Source organism: Stenella coeruleoalba (genome assembly GCF_951394435.1).
Source record: "Stenella coeruleoalba genome assembly, chromosome: 2".
NCBI lineage: Eukaryota > Metazoa > Chordata > Mammalia > Artiodactyla > Delphinidae > Stenella > Stenella coeruleoalba.
This window is the reverse complement of record NC_137147.1, coordinates 44,612,069-44,618,068: the sequence shown is the minus strand read 5'-3', so window position 1 is coordinate 44,618,068 and position 6,000 is coordinate 44,612,069. Positions and strand designations below refer to the sequence as shown.

The 6,000-nt window shown below is 46.3% G+C and overlaps 1 long non-coding RNA gene across 3 annotated transcripts in view; it reads left to right on the top strand.

Moving 5' to 3' along the window:
• The first annotated feature begins 2,467 nt into the window (after positions 1-2,467).
• LOC307182552 overlaps positions 2,468-6,000 on the top strand; it is a 209,259-nt gene continuing 205,726 nt past the window's right edge. For all 3 annotated transcript variants that reach the window (XR_013827192.1, XR_013827193.1, XR_013827194.1), the window contains exon 1: positions 2,468-2,898. This is a non-coding gene — a long non-coding RNA (uncharacterized lncRNA). The remainder of the gene's footprint in view (positions 2,899-6,000) is intronic.

Below are 6,000 nucleotides of genomic sequence, written 5' to 3'. Positions count from 1 at the left end.
GTTTGTTGTATTTCTTAGAATCCACATATAAGTGATATCACACAGTATTTGTCTTTCTCCTTCTGACTTATTTTATTTAGAATTATACCCTCCAAGTCCATCCATGTTGCTGCAAGTGGCAAAATTTCAGTCTTTTTTATGGCTGCGTGTGTGTGTGTGTGTGTGTGTGTGTGTGTGTGTAATCTTCATCCATTCATCTGTTGATGAATGCTTAGGTTGCTTCCATTTCTAGGCTATTGTAAATAATGCTGCTATGAACATTAGGGTGTGTGTGTATCTTTTTGAATTAGTGTTTTTGGTTTTTTTGAATATATACCCAGGAGTATCAGTTTTATTGGATCAGGGCTCCACCCTTGTGACCTCATTTAACCTTAATCACCCCCTTAAAGGCCTTATCTCCAATACAGGGAGGGTTAGGCTTCAACGTATGAATCTTGGGGTAATGCAGTTCAGTCCATAGCATTTATGTTCACTGAAGTTTGAGGACCACTGCTGTAGTCTAACCAATAAATAGTAAAGCGAGTGATGGTTTCTGAAGTAGGTCCCTTTTTCCTAAGTCTGAACCCAGAGGAAGAGCCAGAGAAATGAGGGGTTTCCAGCTCCCACCTTGCCTTCCAGACTAGCGCTGTTCAACTGAAGTGTAATGGAGCCACTTTACAAATTGCATATGTAACTTAAAATTTTCTAGTAGCCACATTGAAAAAAATGTAAAAAGAAAGAGGTGAAATTAATTTTAATAATTATTTAGTTTAATCCAATATATCCAAAACATTATCAGTTCAACATAAAATCAATACATATGATTAGAAATAAGATATTTTACAATTTTTTGTACTAAATTTTTGAAATCCTGTATTATTTTATACTTACATCACATCTCAAGTCAAGCTAGCCAGATTTCAAATGCTCAGTGTTCTCATGTGGCTAGTGACTGCTGTACTGGACGGTCAGTGCTAGAGTGTTACAACCTTCAGTTCAGCGCTTTAGGAAGCAGAGCAGACAAGGCGTGCTGTGAACATGCTGTACAAGCAGCATCATTTCTAAAAGAGGCTTTATGATTATGATTAATCCTGAAAAGTTTTTAACATGCCTGTCCTCTAACCAGCAGCTTAAGATGTCAAGTTTGAGCAGAGAACAGAAGCCGACGGCTCATCCTAGCAGTTGAAGAAATTGTCACCATTCAGTGTTCTGTTTACCATGTACGTGAGAAGTCACAAGCTGCCAGAGCTGCGTGATGACTGAGACAGGCTGGCGGGATGATAGTTTGCCCTTAAATGAAAACTGAGCTGCATTTGATTTAGCACCCTCAGCTGTCACTTCTCACCTCCACTGAACCTTTCCCAAGACCACAATAAATGTCACTTTAAAGGTTCGGGACTGGATTTCAACTGTGAAGAGTGTATTAGTCCTAAAATGGGCTCTTTCAAACAAAGCAGCATCTGCAGTTGGGGCTGGGGCTGGGGAGAGCATATGCAGAATGTTCCCTGAATTTTATATGATGAAGAAAGCATTAGGCTTAACCATGAGGTTAACTTTATCCATATCCCACAAGACCAAGTTGGGGATCCTGCAGGGCTATTGGCATGTTATTGGTGCTGAGATGTGTCTTGGGATCCACTGGAGCCCAGATGCTTCTAGTTACTTTGAAGACAACAAATTCTTGTCTTATTGGAGGAACCTGAGGATGTTTGGCTGGAAAAGAGAAGTTTGGTGGGGAGGGCATGAAAGGTCACCCTCATATGTTGGAGGGCTTTCTGGAGGAGGAATTAGACTCATTCTGTATAGTCAAGAAGGGCAGAATTAGAACATATTTTTAGTTCAATACAGAAGTCTTTTTAATGAGATTGTGGAATCATTAGAAGACCCAGACATTAGATTGTGTTTCCCTAAGGACATTTATCAAATGCCTACTTTGGGTCAAGCACTGTCACTCATAATATTTCAATTAAATTTTCCCAGTGTTCCTGCAAGGTAGGTACTATTACCTCATTCCAAATGTGGCATCCCCCTGCTCTGGGGCCACGATGACAGCAGTCATGGTTCCAGCATTTGCCCTGCATCTGGAACCTGCTGAATGCTCAGCTTTCTGGAGCCGACCTTATGCCCCAGACAGGAAATCAAATGTAACTGTCATTTTCTTTCTGTGCTGGATTGGAAAGGACACAGCTTGTCTGTCCTGTACAGTGGAATTTGAGTTTAACAGATGGGAGAACCACATTAAAACACCCTGTACAAAGTTGCACAAAGATTTCTATTTAAACGAGTACTTCCCATTCTCACCAGTGATAACGTGTGCCATGGCCGCGTCTAAATTCTCTTCTCTATGTGCATTTACAGTTTTTACTAGCCTGTACAACTCGTACATACATAATCAGTCTCATTTGTTAAGATATATCTTGCAGTACCCATGAAAGAACATGTTACTGACCCTCCCGAGTTGGTCCCTAAGAAGGGTCCTTCTGCCCAGTGTTGCTCAAACCAATAGAACGAGACTGAGTTCTTCCATTTGGAAGCAAAAGAGTTTTATTCTTTGATCAAAGAACAGAGAGGTGTGAACTCCGGCTGCAGAGCACACGCTCTCCCGTAAAGACTGTGGGTGGGGCTGCTTTCTAGGGATCTCGGCAGTGGGGGAGGAGGCGGAGCTCTTGTGGGATATGGTGCAGCTGCTGCGGCTCCGCCTCCAGATCGCAGCGCCGAGAGCAGCGGCTCTGCACACGGCCCGCCACCGCCGCCATCTTGAACTGAGAGCTGGTTGCAGTGTTTCTGCGCAGAGCCCTGGAGCTGAGGGGACGGCGCAGCCGTGCTGCACCAGGAACGCCGGTCTGAAGGGCCGGGTGCGAGGCCTCTGGATGCGGCTCCCTAAGAACAAGGGAAACTACATGAAGCACAAAGGAAGAGGTTAGACCTTATCTTATCACCTAGATTCTGTCTTGCTTTTCCTTGGAGAACCCAGGGGTCTTTGTCGGTGACAGATATGCTCAGAATGTAATTCTAAAATGGATACTGGTTCTTCTTTTGTTGTGACCACGGAATGTGTGGTGACTTGAGCTACCTCCCATCTCGTGTGGCAGGAAGTGGAGCATGAATATCTGTACATGATGTAAACATATAATAAGATATTAAATGGCTGATGCTATCGCGTACTTACTATGAGACAGGCAGTGTGCTAAGGGCTGAGGGATCTTAACTCATTGCTCCTGCCATCTCTCCCATAACGTAGATACTGTTATGAAAATACCCCCACTTTATAGAAGAGGGAACTGAGGCACAGGGAGGTCACATAACTTGCCCAGGTCGTGCAAGTAGTAAGTGGCAGAGATAGGATTGGACTCGGGCCATCTAACGACCAGAAAGAAGCATAAGGGATGTGTTGTCTCCCGGTGTAGCAGAGCTTAAATGTTCTCCTACTTTCCCAGCAAACAAGCACACTGGTAAGGCCCTAGTGGAGCCCAGCCTTGCACTGTCCTGTATGGTAACCACGTGTGGCTATGAGCCCTTGAAATGAGGCTTGTCCAATTTGACATCTGCTGTAAGGGTAAAATAAGTACTGGATTTTTGAGGACTTACATGATAAAAAGAGTATCTCTGACCGTTTGCTCACACATATGTTCGCTCATTCATTCAATATGTCCTGACACCTGGGAGGCACTGACGGTGGGATGTAGCAGTCAGCCAGACAGGTGTGGCTCCTGTTCTCATGTAGCTCAGTATTCTGGAAGGACTGGTGGTTTGGGGTGGGAACTGGACCCTAAGAAATAATTATGTAAGTACTTAATTACCATCATTATTGTTAAAGAGGGGAAGGCGTTTGCTGTGGAAGGGCACCTTACCCTTGGGGGCCACTCAATAAATTCATTCAGTAGATATTTGTTGAGTGAAAGAATGAATCTAGGGGATTCGAGGAAGCATCCCTGAGGAAATAACTTTGAGATAGAGTTCCGAAGGAGGAGGAAAGAGGTGAAATATTGGGAGCGTCTGCTGTGATCACAGGCCCGCTGGGCAGGTGGCTCTGGCCGGCTCTTGCTTTATATCAGGGACAGTTGTCTCAGGCCAGGTGGCAGTGGCACAGATGAGCCCAGAGTTTTGTGGGGTGGGCAGAGGCGTGGGGAGCTGTGTTCCCTGGCACGGGGAGGCATGGTTGCAGGCACAGGGACATTTCAAGGAGCCGGCAGGAGGGCGGCCCCTGGCCCCCTCCTCCAGCATCACCCAGTGCCCAGCACCCCCTGGCACACGGACTCAGTTTCTTCTTCATGGCGGCTTCGTGTCCTTCCTCTCCTTTCTTCTTTGCCCCCAGCGGTTTGTGTCTGCAGCATTTATTTCCTTTTGTTGCACAATCCATTCCACAGGTTTTTATTTTGTTGTTGTTTCCACCCAGTGTAAATGAGACCTCCAGTAGGGAGAATAACTTAAATCTCTTGTGACCCAGCAGGACAAAACGTTCCCAGTTTCTTCCCCCAGAGCAGTTTTCATTTCTGTGGCAAGTTACCACGGAGTGCTTATTCTTGTCGATAACAGTGTGGCAGTGAGGACGTGAGGAGGGCGCGTGGAGAAGGAGGAGAGCCCTGGACGTGGTGGCTGGGTGCTGGCTGGCCTGAGTCTGCTGCCCGTAGCTCGCCCAGTGTGACAGGGAGCTGGAGCAGGCTGGGCTGGGGGCAGAGGGCAGCTTTGGGCAGCTGGGAGGAATGCTAGGCATCTGACCTTGGGCTTCAGGCTGTGCTAAGCCTCACCCCAGTGTAGCCCCTGGGAGAGCTGATTCTTGGATGGGTCTCCTTCAGTTCTTTGCACACCTGATCCCAGGTTGCCAAGTTACCCAATGAGCCAGAAAACAATAAAACCACCATAAACCCAGCTGGCGGTGATTGTGCTGTGTTCTGAGTCTGCATATCTTGCCTGGATCTTATATTGGGCTTGAACATTAAGAGGGCTATTCCAGGGTGGGTAACAGTGTTGGCAGGGAAATTTGGCAACGTGCCCTGAACATACTGGGCACCCAACAAATACTTGTTAAATCAACGAATAAGAATTGGCTGTAAGGAATACCATTTTTAGTTAATTTGCAACACTTGTGCTACCTGGGCGGAAAGTCAAGCCAGCAATGCATTATAATGTGGTTTGGTAAACATTGTGTAGCTTTGTTCTAGGATTTTCCTAAAAACCCAACTGAGTCTCAGTGGGCTCATTGTCTCTGAAGTCTCTTCCTGCTGTAAGATTCTGTGATTCTTTGAAACATGCTTGGTCAGGGACGGGCTTCCGACCTGGAGGAGGGTTGTATTCAAGGCTTCGCGTCTACCTAGTGGTGACTACTGCTTCTTTACAGCAGAGTTTCAACTTCAGTACTGTTGCCATTTGGAGCTGGATAATGCTTTGTGGCAGGGGGCCATTCTGTGCATTGTAGGATGTTTAGTAGCATCCCTGGCCTCTACTCACCAGATGCCAGTAACACCTCCCTATCCCTCCCAAGTAGTGAGAAGCAAACTTGTTTGCAGACATTGCCCAATGTCCGCTGTAGGGCCAAACTGCCCCTGCCTGAGAACCAGTGCTCTGTAGGAATAAAGTGAGACGGGGTGCAGACTATTTGAAAAAGCCCATTATGCACAAGCAGTTTTTACTGGAATATATCACACAGCGTGCAGGTTTGTGGATTTATCTTTCCAAGGCATTAATTTGGCACACATTAAAACTGTGTGCCAAATTAAATGCCTTGCAGGATCCCTTGCAGCACTGTGTGGCTCTGGGGGTGGATAACTGGACACAGACAATGGCTACCCACTGTGTTGTCCTTCTGTCCACACCTCCCTGCTCTATTCCTTGTGTAGAGCAGTGGTTCTAGGCCCTACATATTCACTATAATCACCGGGGGAGCTTTTCCAAAATTAATATGCCTGGCTCCGCTGCTAGGGGTTTGACAGAATTGGTGGACCCTGGGGCCTGGGCATCTGTATTTTTCTAAAGCTTTTCAGGTGATTTAACTCTGCAGCCAGGGCTGGGAGCCCCAGGTGT